Here is a 20,298-nt window from a genome sequence, read left to right as displayed (position 1 = left end):
ATACGAGAACAAGATGAAGGACTCAGTTTCACTTTTGGTGAATTGGAGGACAAAGAAGGATACTTCAATAGAAATGTCTAGCACTAAGTTAAGGATATCAGACTAACGCTTGGAAAGTTATCAGGGCTAGAAATATACTCTGAAAGTTGTCTGAAAGATGATGAAGTCATGGAAGTAGATTGAATCCTTACTCCAACTTCTTCATAAAATACACAGCATAGGACTAAACCTTGGGTAATATGCACACTTAAGGGATTAGAGTAACAAAACCCTGAATAATGAAGGGGAAAATTTTAAGATTATGCAACCCAGCAGTTCTCAAACTTATTGTTTTCAGGACCCCTTCACATGCTTAAAAATTGAAGACTTTGAAGAGCTTATGTTCAGGTGGTTTACATCTATCAATATTTATTGTGTTCTGATCTAAAACTTAGAAACGTTTATTTATTCATTAATTTAGAAATGATGAATTATCTGTTTTCCATTTTTAAAAAATCAGTGACTTGAGTGGCACTGTTTTAAATGTTTGAAAATCTTTTTAGAGCTGGCTTATTAGAAAACAGTTGGGGGCCAGCCCCATGGCTTAGCAGTTAAGTGCGCACACTCTGCTACTGGCGGCCCGGGGTTCAGATCCCAGGCGCGCACCAACACGCCGCTTATCCGGCCATGCTGAGGCCGCGTCTCACATACAGCAACTAGAAGGATGTGCAACTATGACATACAACTATCTACTGGGGCTTTGGGGGAAAAAAAGGAGGAGGACTGACAGTGGATGTTAGCTCAGAGCCGGTTTTCCTCAGCAAAAAGAGGAGGATTAGCATGGATGTTAGCTCAGGGCTGATCTTCCTCACAAAAAAAAAAAAAAAAGAAAACAGTTGGATTCTCATTAACTGCTTTTGCATTGTCTGTTGCCATATATTGTTTTGGTAAAGTATATGAAGAAAATCCATCCTTAAAGAATCTGAACATGGGAACAGGAGGAGTATTTTAATAGCCTTGTCAGATAATTCTGGATATTCTTCTTTGATATTATGCCAAAACTCAATGACTGTTAATTTCTTAAAGATAAGTTACAATGTGAAATCTAAAGCCATATCAGTAGTCTGTTACATTAAAATCCATCAATCTGTCTTGCTCTCTGAACAGATCTTTTGCCCATAAATGACTTTGTAACATTATGCATTGGTGATACAGGAAACATTGGTTCACTAAGTTATGCAGATCCTTCCAATGTTGACATATTTCATTACACAGTATAAAAAAATAACATCACGTTATTCCCATCAACCTCATCAAAAATCTGTAAGTACTGGGCAGCTGTCAAACTCACAGTGACAAGTATAAGTTTTCCAAAATTGTAATTTTTTCCTGAAAGCTCAGTTTTCTCACTGGCAACCAACACTGTCAGTCTTCTTTGAAGTGACATGCTTGCTTCATTCATTCCAGAAAATGCCTGCCACATACCCAAATTTGGATAACCTCTGAGTCAATCATTTTTTCAAATAAAAATGGTGTTTCATGAAAAAAGCAGCTAATTCAGCTTACAACTCAATCACATGAGTGCACTTCCTTAAGACAACCATAGTACTGCAGTATGCAAGACAAATGCTTTACATGTACTTCTCATTTCATCAAAGAATATTAAAAAGACATGTACACAAGCTTTGAGATTTAATAAAATTTTCATTGCTTCATCAAGGACATCAAGTAAGTTATTTTTAAAGACCAAGTGCTTGGTGGTGAAGATTACATTAACTAGTTAGTGCCACTGCCTTATTTCCTGCAATGTGGCCAGCAGTTTTATCCACCATGCCTTTGCACTATCAGTGAAAATATCCACCAAAAGGCAAAATGTCTTACCTCTCAGACTCCCTGAAAGGCTCTCTGGGAACCCTCAGGGGTACACAGATACTTTGAGAACCACTGATGGAACCAAATGAAGATATACATTTAATAATAAAGGGCTATATGAAATAAAAGGAATCTCAATTGAAAAGAAGGCAGTAAAACTGCTGCTATTCACAGATGACATGATCTTGTATAAATCCTAAGAAAATCCTAAGGAATCCACTAAAGAAAATTAATACACAAATTCAAGGTTGCAAGATACAAGATCAATATACAAAATCAATTACATTTCTATACACTAGCAATGAACAATGCAAAAGTGAAACTTAGAAAATTCTATTTATAATAGCATCAAAAAGAATAAAATTCTTGAGACTATATTTAATAAGAAGAGGTGCAAAACTTATACTCTGAAAACTATAAAACATCATAGAAAGAAGTTAAAGAAAATCTAAACATAGTAATCCCCCCTTATCTGTGGGGGACACATTCCAAAACCCCCAGTGGATGCCTGCAACTGCAGATAGTACCGAACCCTATATATATTGTTTTTTCCTATAAGTACACACCTACGATAAATTAGGCACAGTAAGACATTAACAACAATAATAATAAAATAGAACAATTATAACAATGCACCACAATAAAAGTTACTGTAGATCTTAGCAACGTCAGTATATCGTTATTTTTCTTTCCTTATTAAGTCAAGAACTTTCAGCTTTTCACTGAAAAGAAGCACTTTACGGCTTCCCTTTGGCATATCCAAACTGCCAGCATCACTACTCTTGTGCTTTGGGGCCATTATTAATTAAAATAAGGGTTATTTGAACACAAGCACTGCAAGATCGCAACAGTCAATCAGATAACCGAGACGACTAAGTGACTAACGGGCAGGTAGCGTATACAGCGTAGATACGCTAGACAAAAGGATGATTCATGTTCTGAGCAGGAAGGAGCAAGACCGCACAAGATTTCATTGTGCTACTTAGAACAGCACAAAATTTAAAACTTGTGAATTATTTCTGGAATTTTCCATTTAATATTTTGGACTGCAACTGATCATGGGTAACTGAAATCTGAAAGCAAAACTGTGCATAAGAGGGGGACTACTGTAAACAGAAAGACATCCTATGTTCATGGATCAGAAGACTTAATATTGTTAAAATGGTAACACTCTTCAAGTTTATCTATAGATCTACTACGCCCTATCAGAATCCCAACAGGCTTCTTTCTAGAAATTGACAAGCTGATCCTAAAATTCATATGGAATCTCAAGGGACCCAGAAGAGCCAAAACAATTTTGAGAAAGAACAAAGTTGGAAGATTCATACTTTCCAATTTCAAATCTTAGTACAAAGCTACAGTAATCAAGACAGTGTAGTACTGGCAGAAGAACAGACATAAAGATCAATGTAACAGATTAAAGATCAATGTAACAGAAGTCAGAGGCCAGAAATAAACCTACGTAATTACCGTCAACTGATTTTCAACAAAGGTGCTAAGACCACTCAAGGGGGAGTGTCTTTTCCACAAATGGTGCTAGAATAACTGAATAGTCTCATGCAAAAGACTGATGTTGGACCCTTAACCTCACACCACATACAAAAAATTGACTCAAAATGGATCAAAGACCTAAATGTAAGAATCAAAACTATGAAAATCTTAGAAGAAAACACAGGGGTAAGTCTTTCTGCCTTTGAATTCTGGCAACGGAGATGATACCAAAAGCACAAACAACAACAACAAAAAATAGATAAATTAAACTTTATCAATATTAAAATTTTTTGTGCTTCAAAGTACACTACTGAGAAACTAAAAAGACAACCCACAGTATGGGAAAAAATATTTGAAAATCATATATCTGATAAGGGACTTGTGCTAGAATATATAAAGAACTCTTACAACTCAATAATAAAGCCAAATAACCCAATTAAAAAATGAGCAAAGGATCTGAATGGACATTTCTCCAAAGAAGATACACAAATGACAAATAAGGACATAAAAAGATGTTCATCATCATTATTTATCAGGGAAATGCAAATCAAAACCACAATAGGATACCACTTTACACCCTACAGGATAGTTAGGATAAAATACTCAAAATAAGTGTTGGTGAGGATGTGGAGAAACTGGAACCCTCATACACTGCTGAAGGGAATATAAAATGGTGCAGCACTTTGGAAAAAAGTCTGGCAATTTTTGAAAAAGTTAAACTGAGTTACCATTTGTAACTAGTAATTCCACTCCTAGATATATACCTGAAAGAAATGAAAACAGGAAAACTTTTACACAAATGTTCACAGAAGCATTGTTTGCAATAGCCAAAAGGTAGAAACAACCCAAATGTCCATCAACTGATGAATGGATAAACAAAATGTGGAATATCCATACAATGGAATATTATTCAGCCATAACAAGGAATGAAGTACTGATACATGCTCCAAGATAGATGAATCCTGAAGACATGCTAAGTCAAGTCAGTCAGTCACAAAAGACAATGTTATGATTCCATTTATATAACAGGTTCATTTATATGAAAGGTTCAAAATATGCAAACACATAGAGAAAGCAGACTGCTGCTTAGGGCTGGGAGGATGGGGAGATTTAGAGTGATAATTAAAGGGTGTGGGGTTTCTTTCTGAGGTGATCAAAGTGTTCTAAAATTGACTGTGGTGATGGTGGCATAATTCTGTGAATATACTAAAAACCATTGAGTTGTAGAGTTTTAATGGGTGAGTTGTAAGGTATGTGATCTCACTAAAGCTGTTATCAAAAATAAAGCAAAATAAATAAAGGTGTGTGTGATAATTCAGTTTACAATAGGAACAAGAAACAATACCTACAAATAAATGTAAAGTAAATGTGCAGAACCTACATAAATGAAAAAACCCACAAAACTTCACAAAGAAACATAGAAAATTATATAAATGGGAAAACAAATTATGCTTCCTGAAGAGGCAGAATCAATATTGTAATTTGTCAACTCTTGCCCTTAATTATAGACATTATGTGGAGAAAGGAAAAATAATAAATGGTATCGGGAAAACTGGACAGCCACGTGCAAAAGAATGCAAGTAGACCATTATCTTACACCATACACAAAAATTAACTCAAAATGGATTCAAGACTTGAATGTGAGACCTGAAACCATAAAATTCCTAAAAGAAAACATAGGCAGTACACTCTTTGACATCAGTCTTAGCAGCATCTTTTCGAATACCATGTCTACTCAGGCAAGGGAAACAAAACAAAAATTTAACAAATGGGACTATATCAGACTAAAAAGCTTCTGCAAAGCAAAGGAAACCATGAACAAAATGAAAAGACAACTCACCAACTGAGAGAAAATATATGCAAATCACATATCCAACTAGAGGTTAATTTCCAAAATATATAAAGAACTCACACAACTCAACAACAACAAAAAAACCCGATCAAAAAATGGACAGAAGATATGAACAGACACTTTTCCAAAGAAGATATACAGATGGGCAACAGGCACATGAAAAGATGTTCAACATCACTATTAGGGGAATGCAAATCAAAACAACAATGAGATATCACCTTACATAATCAGAATGGCTATAATAACCAAGACAAAAAATAACAAATGTTGGAGAGGATGTGGAGAAGAGAGAACTCTCATACATTGCCGGTGGGAACGCAAACTGGTGCAGCCACTATGGATAACAGTACAGAGATTTCTCAAAAAAATTAAAAATACAAATACTATATGGTCTAGCTATCCCACTACTGGGTATTTATCCAAAGAACATGTAATCAACAATTCAAAGAGATTTATGCATCCCTATGTTCACTGCAGCATTATCCACAGTAGCCAAGACATGGGAGCAACCCAAGTGCCCATCAACGATGAATGGGTAAAGAAGATGTGGTGTATATACATATACAACGAATACTACTCAAACATACAAAATGACAAAATTGTCACAATTGCAACAACATGGATGGACCTTGAGGGTATTACGTTAAGCGAAATAAGCCAGACAGAGAAAGACAAACACCTTACGATTTCACTCATTTGTGAAAGATAAACAAACACATGGATAAGAAAACAGATGAGTGGTTACCAGGGGGGAAGGGAGTGGGGGGAAGGGTGAAAGGGATAAAGGGGCACATCTGTATGGTGACGGATAAAAACTAGACTACTGATGGTGAACATAATGCAGTATATAAACTGATATATAATAATGTACCCCTGAAATTTACACATTATAAGCCAGCATGACCTCAATAAAATAATTTTTTAAAAATTAGAAACATGCCATTTCAATAAAAGTTCCAATAGAATGTGGGGGGGGAATGCAAGAAGCAAAAGGATTCTAAAGTTCTATTTCAAAGAAGAAATAATTTTTCACTATTTGGTACTAAAGCTAGCTACTAGGTACTAAAATATAAAGTGACTAAATTAAAACTAGATGATTAATTAAACAATAAAAAGCTTAAAAACAGACCTCCAGGAGTACATTCAAGAATTTTGTAGAAGACAAAGGTGGCATTTCAAATCAGTGGATGCTAAGACCACTGACTGACAATTTCAAAAAACTAATGTTACATTCCACTTCATAATTTATACCAAAATAAATTCCAGATGGATTAAAAATTAAACAAACCCATAAAACCTAGGAAAAATTCAGGGCCGGCCCGGTGGTGTAGTGGTTAAGTTCGCACGCTCTGCTGCGGTGAGCCAGGGTTTGTGGGTTTGGATCCCAGGCGTGGATCTACACACGGCTTATCAAGCCATGCTGTGGCAGCGTCCCACATACAAAATGGAGGAAGACTGGCACGGATGTTAGCTTAGGGCCAATCTTCCTCATCAAAAAAAGAAAAGAAAAAGAAAAAAGCCAGGAAAAATTTAATTGAATATCTGATCTCAGAGTGGGAAAAGCCTTTCTAAATAATAATAGACTACTTGCTATTAGAACTCAGGAACCAAATATGTCTATACAAATAACGCAGTAATCCTCAATATGTGAACTCTTCCAGGAACCAAATAGTTTAGCAAAGTGACTACCCTTTTTCTCCCTACTATATGGAGTTTTAAAAATAGAACACCTAGGGGCCAGCACAGTGGAGTAGTGGTTAAGTGCGCAGACTCCACTTCAGCGGCCTGCGGTTCGCAGGTTCGGATCCCAGGCACGCACCGATGCACCGCCTGTCAAGCCATGCTGTGGCGGCGTCCCATATACAGTAGAGAAAGATGGGCACAGATGTTAGCCCAGGGCCAATCTTCCTCTGCAAAAGGAGCAGGATTGGCATCGGATGTTAGCTCAGGGCTAATCTTCCTCACCAAAAAAAAAAAAAAAATACCTAACAAATAAACAGGCACTCTCAAATACTGCTATTGGGCTATAAATCAGTATAACCTTTCTAGAAGGCAATTTAGCAATCAAAAGCCTTAAAAATTTTTACCTTTCGACCAGGACATGACCAAGATTGCTATGCTCAAGAATATTTTCATAACTTTTTTTTTTTTTCAGGAAAACACTAGTTAAATACATGTAATATTCAAAAGACTAAAAGTAGGCTGCCATTAAATTCTGTTCTCAGATACACATAGGATATGAGAAAATGCTCATAGAAAAAAAGCAAACAGTATGTATGAACTCAATTTTTTATAAACATTGATAGAAAATTAGCTGGAATGGTATATACCAAAGTTTTAACAATGTAATTACAAATGTTTTACGTCAATATTTTCAGAGCTTTCTACAGTGATCATATATATTACATCTGTAACCAAAAAAAATTTTAAGTGAAACAGAAAGGAAAAGCATTAGTCAACGTAAAAAGTTACAGAGAAAACCTCTCCATTTGCTTTGGTAAACAGGAGGCCACTGTTGACCTGTGACAATATAGTTTTTGGTGGGAAGCAGAAGCCAGATTTCAGAAGCTTGAGTAGAACTTAAGAAGAGCAAGATCCTAGAGGAAACGGAAAGAAATAAACAAAACCAGGGACAATTCTTTGTGAAGTTTCAAGAAAGACAAACTATGTTTACTATTCCTATAAAACTTTTTACTGAAATAACCATTATTCCCATTCCAATCATTAAAAAAAAAAAAAAAGCTCAAAGATCAACTTAAACTCCATCAATTCCATAAAGCCTTCTCCAATCTTTAAATTTTTTTTTTTTTCCCCCAAAGCCCCAGTAGATAGTTGTATGTCACAGCTGCACAACCTTCCAGTTGCTGTATGTGGGACGCGGCCCCAGAATGGCGGGAGAAGCCGTGTGTCGATGCGCGCCCGGGATCCGAACCCTGGCCGCCAGCATCGGAGTGCGCACACTTAACCGCTAAGCCACGGGGCCGGCCCGCCTTCTCCAATCTTACCAAAAACTAAACTCCTCACTAAACTCCTCCCACTGCACTTCAGCTATACATTTTTAATGGAATTTACCATTTTTCTTCTCAAACTGTTGTTTTTTATGTATTTCTTACGCTGGCACTGTGTTAGGTGTTGATACGAATTATCTTATTTAATCCTCACAAAAATCCCTATATCCTCATTTCCAAATAAGGAAGAAGGCACTAAAGCCAGAGATCTAATAAATGACAGGAACGGGATTTGAACTGAGGTCTGTCAGATTCCAGAGATCACTCTCTCAACTCCCATCCTACAGCCTCAACTGTATTGGACTCTAACCTTCCCTAAGGGAAGATACATCTCAATATATTTCTACATCAACCAGTGTCCAGCACAATGTTTTACGCATGTTAAAACATTCAATATATTTGTTATATATTGGAAAACAGTATTTAAACATAAAGATTTAAGGTAAGACACATACAAAATAATCAATTCAGTAAATATAATGTGGGCCGGCCCCGTGGCTTAGCGGTTAAGTGCGCGTGCTACGCTACTGGCCGCCCGGGTTCGTATTCTGGGTGCGCACCGACGCATCGCTTCTCCTGTCATGCTGAGGTCGCGTCCCACGTACAGCAACTAGAAGGATGTGCAACTATGACATACAACTATCTACTGGGGCTTTGGGGAAAAAAAAAAAAAAAGGAGCAGGATTGGCAATAGATGTTAGTTCAGAGCTGGTCTTCCTCAGCAAAAAAAGAGGAGGATTAGCACGGATGTTAGCTCAGGGCTGATCTTCCTCACAAAAAAAAAAAAAAAAAGTAAATATAATGTTAAGAAATGGTTTTCAACTTTCCAACCTAAGCCTAGGGAATGGCTCCCACAGAGAAAGGTAGGGAGAAGAAAAGGGTCATTCTGCCATCAACAAGGTAGTGACCAGAGAATACACCATCAACATTCATAAGTGCATCCATGCAGTGGGGTTCAAGAAGCGTGTCCCTCAGACACTCAAAGAGATCCAGAAATTTGCCATGAAGGAGATGGGAACTCTGGATATGTGCATTGACACCAGGCTCAACAAAGTTGTCTGGGCTAAAGGAATAAGGAATGTCACATACTGTATTCACGTGCAGTTGTTTAGAAAACACAATGAGGATGAAGATTCACCAAACAAACTCTATACTCTGTTACCTATGTACCATCACCACTTTTTATTAAAAACCTACAGATAGTCAATGTGGATGAGAACTAACCGTTGTCAAATCAAGTTATAAAACCACCGGAAAAAAAAAAAAAAAGGTTTTCATTATAGTACAGTAGACTGTGTGCTTGCTGCCCAGAAATAATTTCACCTTCTTCATGGTCACAACACGCCAAATTTCTTTTTGGGAAACATCTACTTTTTTATCTATGAGGTTTAGGTGGGATCAGCTTCAGGAAATGGGTCACAATTAGTTTAAGCCAATCAAAATCCATCCTCTTTGAACTCTGTATCAGGAATAAGGCCAATGAATATATGAAGTGCCATTTGCTATTGAGGTTTTAGGAAAAGAAGCTTCCTTGTTCTCAAACAGTAGGTTTCAGAAGAGATTCTCTCTCTTTTGCTCTGTACAGTATAAACATGTGATTTCCAAACAGTGTGATATAAAGATGGTGCAGTAGCCATTTCCGCTACCATGAGAAGGGCCAAACTGAGGTCAAAAACCAAGGAAGCACAGCAGAGCAAGCTATAAAGAAATGAAGTCTTGATAATGTTATGAATCCATAGATTAAGAGTAGACCACACCCAAAAATACACACCTGGACTGTTTAGCTATAGCTTTAAAAAATCCTTTTTGTTTCTGCCAAACAGTCTGTTTTTACTTTCTGGTCCTTGCAACAGGGTCCTAACTGGTTCAAAAAGTAATTCCCAATCTTAGCTTTTGTTTCTTTTTTTGTGTACGTGTGTGAGGAAGATTAGCCCTGAGCTAACATTTGTTGCCAGTCCTCCTCTTTTTTTTTCTGAGGAAGACTGGCCCTGGGGCTAACATCCATGCCCATCTTCCTCTACTTTATATGTGGGACGCCTGCCATAGCATGGCTTGATAACCGGTGCGTAGGTCTGCGCCCAGGAACCGAACCTGCAAACCCTGGGCCACCAAAGCAGAGCACAGAAACTTCACCGCAACACCACCAGGCCGGCGTCCCAATCTTAGCTTTTTAACCCCTGGGTATTAGTATCAAGGGACATTCAGGAATTTTTTTTAAAAGAAAAAAAAAAATCTTGACAAAATGTGTTTTGTTTTTTAAATCAATGAAGCACCTTTTTACGAAGGCGGGTGGTGAGCAGGACATCACAAAAGCAAGGATTGACAGTATATGAAATATCCAAGAAAACTGAGAAAACAGGAAAAACCACCAAATCCAGCCTACTCTTGTCTCTCTTCCACTACCCACCTACAGTGATCTTAAGATTTTTCAGATATTTTAACAAATAAGTAACAATCCTAGTATGTGCAGACACTGTGAAACTTAGTTAATATAACAGATAGTTGCAATCATAGAACTTACAGTCCTGTAAAATAAAAAGTCATTGAACAAGTAAATAAAAATAAATACATGATTCTAAACTGTGGTAAGTGCTATGAGGGATAAGAACCAGAACTACTTTAGATTGGACGTTCAAGAAAGGCCTTTCTGAAAAAATAACATTTAAGTCAAGACTTGAAGGCAAAGGGAGGTAATAAGTTCCAAGAATACATAAAGGCTCAGTGGCAGCAAAGAATATCACCGAAGGAAGGCTAAGCAAGCAAGGGGATGAGGTTAGCAGTGGCTACGTCATGCAGAGCCTCACAAATCGTGGTAAGCCATAAGCCGCTCCACTCCCCTCATTCGCAGCAACTATTCCAACCATTTAAAGGCCCAGTTCAAACTTCCATCTTCCTCAAAACCTTGCCTGGTCCACTTCAGCCAGAATTAATGTCTCCATAGTCCCTTTAACAGTTTTTAATGAGTTTCCCAACTCCCACAGGCAAACTTCTCTTTAAAAAAAAGACAGCATGGTCAGTGAAAAGTACACTGAATAGAAATAAGAAAAACTAAACTCTAGTCCTAGCTCTGCTACTTATTAGCTGTGTAACCTTGGCCAAATCATTCTGTTTCTCATGACTGTTGTGAGGTTCAGTGAAGATATGTGAAATTACACAGTGTTCAAATAGCTTCAGAAGTAGATTATCATCATTGTGTTGTATATTTCAATTGTACAAGCACTGCACTACTATCTCCTGTAATCTGGGCACAATGCTTACTTATTTATAAAGCAGCCACACCTTTTTCTCCCCAAAAGAAATCTTACATAGAACTCCAATTTATAAAACAGATCAAAATGAGCTTTTCATTTTGATACAAGGGAAGAGGTTTCAAAGTCCCCCTCACTCCCTCGAAATAGGACCAATTCCATTCCAAGGAACAGTTTATAAACTAGGGATCATTACTGAAAATCTTGAAGAGAAAAGAATTAAGGACAAGAATCTGTGGCTTGCCACCAGTCAAATCCCTCTAGGTTGACAAAAAAATACATCTCACCTTTTCCACAAGCATAGCATCAGATTCTGTCAAGCGCCTTGATGTAATCAAAATGTCATATCTATAGTGGCATTTCCATGTTTTACTATACTGGTTTCTAGATCAAAGAAAAAACTGAGATTGGTTTAATATAAGTTACTTAATAGTGCCATGCCAATTTTTTTACTATCCTTTCACACTTTACTAAGTGATTAGTTATTTAACAGTGACAAGTTTCTCTTGCAGTTCCCAAAATGAGGGGGAAAAAATAACCTAAGACAATACTTGCCAATTTCTGCTCTTCTGGAAACTTAACAGTGAAAGCTTCACAATCACACAACCTTCACTGAGTGGAATCTGCCCAGACTTGGAGACTTTAACTCTTAATATCACTAACAAAGCTCTCATTATTCCTCACCAATCTGAAGGTTAGATTTCCTCTTAATATATGATTTATCCTGCTGATTTGGAGACTCCTCTTGGAGGGGAAAACAGAAACAAAGTATTATTAGAATAAAACAACATTCCAATGACCACTATGCTCTATTATACCACTCTACCAAGCAGTGGGTCCACTGTCTCCCTATTTATCGTCTGACTTGGAACACAACTTCAACAGCCCTATTGTCTTAAGCATTTTCTTAAGTCTCAATTTATTCTGAGCTAGTAGTGCTCTTACTACTGCTCTTACACTTCTACATTCATCATTGGTTTCTGAGACCTTCTCAATAATCAGAATACGGTTCATAAGTCTTGCAACAAAGTTACCCAGAATAAAAAGTTCCTTCCTATTTTGTCTTAGGGTGGTTTACAACCAATACATTGCTAAATTGCTAATGTACATTGCTAAAACAGCCCCACAGACCTGGAAGTCAAAATAAACACTTTAAGACCATGAAGTCTATATACTGATGTTCTGATGTTACAAGGATAAATTTATTTTTTTAAGTTTTATCATATTGCCTTCCAGATATGCTGTATGAGCTACTCAGCAATCTGACTTCACAGACTAGATTCAAGGTGATAATTAGACAATTACACCAAGACATATAACACCCCAAATGCCCATCAATAGAGGACTGGTTAAGTTACAGTATCACCAAATAACGGAATACTACACTGAAGCCATTAAAAATTATAATGTAAGTGCATATTAACATAGAACAGTGCCTATATCTTATTAATAAAAATGATATAGGGTAACATGCAATTAGTTTATTTACATAAAATAGTGTATCTGAGGAAAGAGAAAAGAATGACTTGAGAGATGTTTACCAAAACACGAACAATGATTTCTCTGGCATGCAGAGTTTCAGATTCTCCTAACTTTCTTATTATTGTCTGTACTATTTGATTTTTTTCTAAAAAAGCCAGGTATCCTTTTTAGAATGACAAACAACAAAGCTACTTCCATTCTTTTGAAAAAGACTAAACACCCAGGTAGAGAGAGAAGTTATCAATGACAGGGGTTTTTAAGTTTTCTCTTGCCACCAAAACACCACAGATGACACTTGTCCAACATGTTCCAAGAACCTAAACCAGATTATAATGGAGCACTCACATCTAAGGATTACAACGAATATCCAATATAGGCCTGCTCATCAAGGGGCAACACTGGAATCAAAACTCTTTTAGTTGCACATTAACTCAAATGGTACATACAGGGGAGATAGCTCAAAAGGAACTCTAGCTTCAGTATTGGAAAGCCACCAGGGTATTATCTTCTATCTCTTTATGGAGCTTCAATGTCAACCACTTCCACAAATCTGTCCCAATTCTCTTCTGCAAACAGCGTCGTCCACCTGCTCAATGCTTCTGCTCCCTCACGTCAGCCTGTCAAAGCACTTACTCTAGCTCAGCTGCTCACGGCTACTTTAGTTCCAACATTCTGACAGGAAAAATCTGAATGATCACCAGCAGCCCCAACAACGCATCAGGTCAAGAGTCTATCTGGAATTCAATCAGCTATGGCTAGGGAATAGGGTCTTCCAGGCAATGTAAGCAAGATAAGTTCTTTAAAAGAGGTCATGGCCTGGGCAGGAAGAGAAACTCGTCTTCCACCACAGTAAGGAAAGTGCAAGAGGAGGCCAGGGTTATACTATGTCAATTCTCAATTAACTGAGTAACCTACATTTGGAGACTTTTTAATTTCTATGAAATTTGAGAGAAAAGTAACATTAACAGGTATTAATCACATTAAAAGGCAAAAAGTCCAATTATTTTCCCAGTATATAAAGTCCTAAATAAAAGTAATTTAGGATCCGGCCGAGTGGCATAGCAGTTAAGTGCACACGCTCCACTGTGGCAGCCCAGGGTTTGCAGGTTCGGATCCTGGGCACGCACCGACGCACCGCTTGTCAAGCCATGCTGTGGCTGCGTCCCAAAGAAAGTAGAGGAAGATGGGCACCGATGTTAGCCGGGGGCCAACCTTCCTCAGCAAAAAGAGGAGGATTGGCAACAGATGTTAGCTCAGGCTAACTTCCTCACACACACACAAAAAAGGTAATTTAGCCAAATTTCATCCCACAGACCCAAATCTCACCACTTACGAAGAAAAAGAATGAATTTTTGCCTTTTTGCATTGCCTATTAATTTAGAACATAGTTGGTTAGGGTGGACATTTTTTATAAGCATATACCTACTGGTTTATAAGGTAATAAAAAGCAGTATATATGATATAATCTGCAACTACAGCATACTTCATCCAGAAATTCTCAAATCTAAATCACCACTGACTACAGGTCCAAGAACACTGATTTACCTAGGCAATCACACTCCTCTTCTACGACAACTTTTCATTAATTAAAATGTTTACTAAGCACCTACTCTCTACAATGCACTATATTAGGCCTAGGAAAAGAAGAAATAAAACATGGCTCCTGACTTTAAGGAATTCACCATCCAGCAGAAGAGGCTAACGTTAACTAAAAAATAAAAGAAGAGGGGCTGTAACAAGTAGGTATTCTCAATTTAAAGGTAAAAGTCATTTTGAGAGAGGTTGGAAAAGATTTAAGAAGCTTCACAAAAAAAGTGAGAAATAAGGCTAGAAAGACAAGTTTGAGCCAAACTGCTATGACATACATGCCAGGCTAAGAAGTTAAGACTTTATTTGTGGGCAATGAAGAGCTATGACAGTTTAAAGGAGGTAATATGATAATCATATACTGTGTTTTACACAGGTGACTCTGGAGAAGCTGAACAATATAAAACATTTTTTAAAAATGTATAATTAAAAATACCAAAATGAAAAAGCAAACAAAAAAGCAGGAAAAAATGTACAGGGTGAATTTGACCAAGGGCTGATATACTTAATAGAACAGCTCTTATAAGTTAATAATATAAAACATTAAAATCTGACAAAAGGGAAAAGAACACAAGCAATGCATTAAACAACAGATGCAAACAGCCAATAAAAATGAGTGCTTCAACTTACTAGTAACTGGTAATTACATTTTTTGCAAAAATAACATTTTTTTAAGGATAATATTCAACACAAATGAGAGTGCCCAAGTTGCTCAGACACTGTTGAAAGAATGGAAATCTGTATATCCTTTCTGGAAAACAACTGGACAATATAAGCAAAAATGTTTATATTTTTGACACAGTAATCACTTCTGGGAATCTATCTTAAGCAACCAGTGATGTAATTAAAAGATTTATATATACAAGAATGCAGCATTATTTATAATATGGGAGAAATGAACACAAACATACAATAGGGAAATATTAAATTGTACACAAAATGGAATATTATACAGACAAAAAATAACGTTTTCAAAAAAGTTAAAAAGAGAAATGATCAAACATAATGTTAAGTGAAACAAGCTAGATATTAAACTACATATATCTCATTCTCAATTTTAAAAACGTATATGTGTACCAAAAAAATAAGATGGAAAAATATTTCAAAGCATCAACAGGAATCATCACTGGATGGTAAGATTACAGGTGATTTACACTTGAATAGTTTGCAATACATCTACAATGAGAATATGTAACCTTTATAATTAGAAAAAAATTAGAGTAAGTAAAAAAGAGAAAGGCAGACCAGCCCATTTGGCCCTGGTCTGTCACACCTTGGTCAAGTCATTAAGTTTCTGACTTTCTCTTTCTGAAAACATAAAAATTCTTATTAATACACAATCTACACATAAGAAATACTTGTAAAGTAGACATATGGATACTATTATTAAACATACAAGAAACATTAACACGTTTTATGAATACTGTGTTAAAGCTAGTTATCAACAGCTATCATTGACGATGTAGATAGCCTGCATATTAATAATTTACTACACATTTATAGTGCTTTATGATTTATAAGTTACTTTATAAAGATATTTGAATTGAAATTGTGAATACTATTATGTTCGAAAAACAGTATTTCAAATACTAATTGGTTTAAGAGGATATATACTTAGCAAGATTAATTTACCAAATAAAAATCCATAATTTGGGACTTTGTATTGCAGTAAAATCAAATTTCCAATTTTAACAACCAAATTTTAGAATTAAATGTTTACCGAAAGATGTTGTTACTAATGATTTAATTATTTAGTGCCTATATACTAATATCTGAAAAATCCTAGAAATGTGTAGTTTATTAAAGGGCTCATTGCTGACAAACAACATTAAGACAGATTCCCATTCAGCTACACTTACCACTTTTTTTTTTTTTTGGTGAGCAAGATTGTCCCTGAGCTAACATCTGTTGCCAATCTTCCTCTTTTTGCTTGAGCAAGATTGCCCCTGAGCTAAGATTGGTGCCAATCTTCCTCTATTTTGCATGTGGGACGCCGCCACAGCATGGCTTGACAAGCAGTGTGTAGATCTGTGCCTGGGATCCAAACCCGAGAACGCTGGGCCACTGAAGAGCAGAGCACAAACTTACCCACTACACGGGCTGGCCCGTGGCTTGGCGGTTAAGTGTGTGCGCTCTGCTGCTGGCGGCCCGGGTTCGGATCCGGACGCTCACAGACACACTGCTCCTCCGGCCATGCTGAGGCCGCATCCCACATACAGCAACTAGAAGGATGTGCAGCTATGACATACAACTATCTACTGGGGCTTTGGAGGAAAAAATAAATAAATAAATAAAAATTAAACTTACCCACTACACCACTGGGCCGGCCCCTATTTACCACCACTTTTAAATTCCTACTACAATTACCCTGGACTTATGTCTGAATTTATGAAAATAAAAAATTATTATATTTTTATATATTTTTCCAATCAAACAGTATACTCATAATAATGTCTTTCATTTGAATAGATCATCATAAAGTTTATACAGCATAGCATAACTCATAAGAGCATGGGCTTTTAGCCTAACCTGGGATTAAGTCCTGTTCAAATCCCGGCTCCATTGAATATAGTCATGTGACTCTAAGCAAGTTATGTAAACTCTAAGCCTTGGTTCTCTTATCTGAAAAGGGTGATAGAGTACCTACCTCAAAGAATTGATAAAGTACCCAGCACAAGCTGCTCAATAAAATATTCTGCTTTAAAAATAAAATGCAAACAGAATTATTTTGCAAATACTGATAGAGTATCTTGAATTCTACTTAGATATGACTACTAACTAAGCAAGTGTCAGGTGAACTTTAGCAAACCACTTAGCCTTTCTGAGGTTCAAGTTCTTCACCTTTAAAATTGAGATACCAATACTTGCTCCTGATTATCTCAAAGGACAGTTACGTGGGACAAATAAATTGTCCATTTTAAACATGTGGTAAACTGTAATTCACTAAACACACTCAGAATAAAATCCACAACATACAAATGGTTTAAAAGATTGATGTACATTTAAAGCATTTTCACTCTGCTCTCAGAGAAATTTACCTTACTAAGGCAAATAATGACCTCAACTTACTAGTGAGCTAGCTATGGCCTTGGCCCAAAGCATAACTTCAGGTCTCCAACTTCTCATCAACATCCAGAAATGCTTTGGACTTAGTAAACTGGTTCACAAAACTAGCTATAGGGCCGGCCCCGTGGCTTCCTCGCGCTCTGCTGCTGGCGGCCCGGGTTCAGATCCCGGGTGCGCACCGACGCACCGCTTCTCTGGCCATGCTGAGGCTGCGTCCCACATACAGCAGCTAGAAGGATGTGCAGCTATGACATACAACTATCTACTGGGGCTTTGGGGGGAAAAATAAATAAATAAAATTGTAAAAAAAAAAAAAGTAGCTATAAAAGCAGCAAATTCACAAACTCAACAGAACAAGCATAGGAATATAAACGTAAAATTATTTCCTAAACTGAATGCAACCCCACAAACTGACAGTAGCAAAATTCACTCAATACACTTCAAGCTTTTAAAATATCTTCCTTACTAAAAACAAAGCATTGAAAAGAAAATGGAAACTCAAATATGTTAGCATTGTTGAGACTTTTTTATTCTAACACTAAAGCCAAAAGCTATCTTGAAATATAATTTCAAGTTTTAAGATATCTGTCAAAACCATATTTAAAAAGGGATGAGGGGCCGGCCCGGTGGTGTAGCGGTTAAGTGCACGCGCTCCGCTGCTGGCAGCCCGGGGTTCAGATCCCGGGCGTGCACCGATGCACTGCTTCTCAAGCCATGCTGTGTTGGCGTCCCATATAAAGTAGAGGAAGATGGGCAGGGATGTTAGCCCAGGGCCAGTCTTCCTCAGCAAAAAAGAGGAGGATTGGCATGGATGTTAGCTCAGAGCTGATCTTCCTCATCAAAAAAAACAAAAACAAAAACAAAAAAGGGATGAGGGGGTCCTTATTATGGCATCCTTAGCCTGGTTCCACAGACAGGCTGCAACGAGCCCTTAACCTGCAGGCAAAATTGTGTCTGTATACCTGTATAGGTTTCCATGGTGCAAGTTTACAGCTTCAGATTCTCAGCAGGACTAGAGGTGTAACTAGTAATACTAATACTCTCATCAAAAACTGATGACAAATGGAAGCTATTTACAATCTTTTGTTACCAATTTTTATCTTAACTACATTACATTCTGGCAAATTTTAAAATAAATATTTCATATAAAGTCTTTACCCTTATCAAAAACTCTTTGCATATCAGATATAAAGCGATACTATCCACATCATGTCTACCCTTTCATTTAAAACACAAAATTTTTAAATTATACATTTACTCATGTGTTCAGGCATACTTTAAGTTTGATCATGGTTTGTAAATTTGACAAGAAATAGAATTATTTTTTAAAAATACCAAAAGCCTATCTTTTTCAACATCAACTTGAAACACAACACTCAAAAATACACATAATTTACTTCTCTTGAGTAAACTGTTATGGGGAGTTACATTGAGAGATGAACTCTGAACACATTATTTTGAGACTTTAACTCTGAATGGATTATTGTTCATCTTTGCACAACCTATGGTAGAAAAAAGGACAGACTTAGATAATTATTGTGAGCAAGATTACAAGAAAGACATATAACCTACTTCAATTCAACAAGTTTTATCAAGTTCCAACCATCATGCTCCTACCCAGTCATGGATAAATGTTACTGTAATGAGATATAGGAATACCCCCTCTCTCAGGGAACTTAAGAGTCTTATGCTTGGGATACAGGAACTACACAAAGGAAAAATGAAAACAATTTCAAAACTACAGGAAAAAAAGGTAACTTGTAATAGCTTGGTATAATCTACAAATAAAATTGCTGCAGTATTTTTTTTTTTTTTTAAAAAGAAAGCATCATTGTGAGATTTTTAAACTGAGTCTTAAAAGAAATATTAAGAGACTGTCTTAAGTATTTTTAGAGACCATTGGCTTATACACAAACAGAAAATCCTTCTTATTTGTTCATTAAAACAGGTTTCTTAGAGGGTCTGCATGGCCAGATTTTGTGAACCTGGTTCAACTAACTATATTTACTTTAAGGTAAGAAAAGCTCAATTCTACTTCAATTCTCCACGTTTCTAACTCTCCATAAATCCACTGCACTTCTGAGTGCTTCTAAACAAATTTCTAGGGGTTTCCCAAAAAATCTTCAATAGAACCTTTCATTATGTCTCTTTTCAAAAGTTAATAAAGATTAGCAAACTTTAGTTTCTTTAGATACTGTGTTTAAAATTAATTTTCCTAATTAAATTTAAAATACTTTTTAAAACACCACATTACTAAAAGCAGTTTTCCCTAATATATACTAGGTAGCAAAGCTATTCATTTTCCAATTTGAGAATAATAATGCCATAATGACTTAACTTACATCTGAAATTAAAATACGATTTACTGAAATAAGTACTAACGACTTATGTTTATCATCATATCATAAACCACCTGCACCAAAAATAGAAGTATCTCAAAATAAATACAAATAACCTTAAAATTCTAGGAAAATTTAAAATGACAAATATTGGAAAGTACAGTTTGAATATGTGCAAAAGCCTACTTCCACCTGTCAGGAAGTAAATGCACAGTTGAAAGTAAACTAGAATCCTTCCACTTTTATTGCTGCCTTTGGTCAGTAAAGTGAAATTCAAACACATAAATAATTAATTAAATTCAAACACAAACAAGATGACACATTTTATAAATCAATTGTTTTAAAGAAATCATACTAGAAAACAGGTAGAAGTC

General features: G+C 36.4%; 1 protein-coding gene and 1 pseudogene across 5 annotated transcripts in view; one reads left to right on the top strand and one right to left on the bottom strand.

Moving 5' to 3' along the window:
- USP34 (ubiquitin specific peptidase 34) overlaps window positions 1-20,298 on the bottom strand; it is a 244,102-nt gene that overhangs the window by 222,362 nt on the left and 1,442 nt on the right. The gene's annotated exons all lie outside the window — the stretch shown is intronic.
- LOC131411935 (large ribosomal subunit protein eL31-like) lies at window positions 9,047-9,425 on the top strand (annotated as a pseudogene).

The sequence above is a fragment of the Diceros bicornis genome, chromosome 12 (genome assembly GCF_020826845.1).
Source record: "Diceros bicornis minor isolate mBicDic1 chromosome 12, mDicBic1.mat.cur, whole genome shotgun sequence".
NCBI lineage: Eukaryota > Metazoa > Chordata > Mammalia > Perissodactyla > Rhinocerotidae > Diceros > Diceros bicornis.
This window is presented reverse-complemented; position numbering and strand designations above follow the sequence as displayed.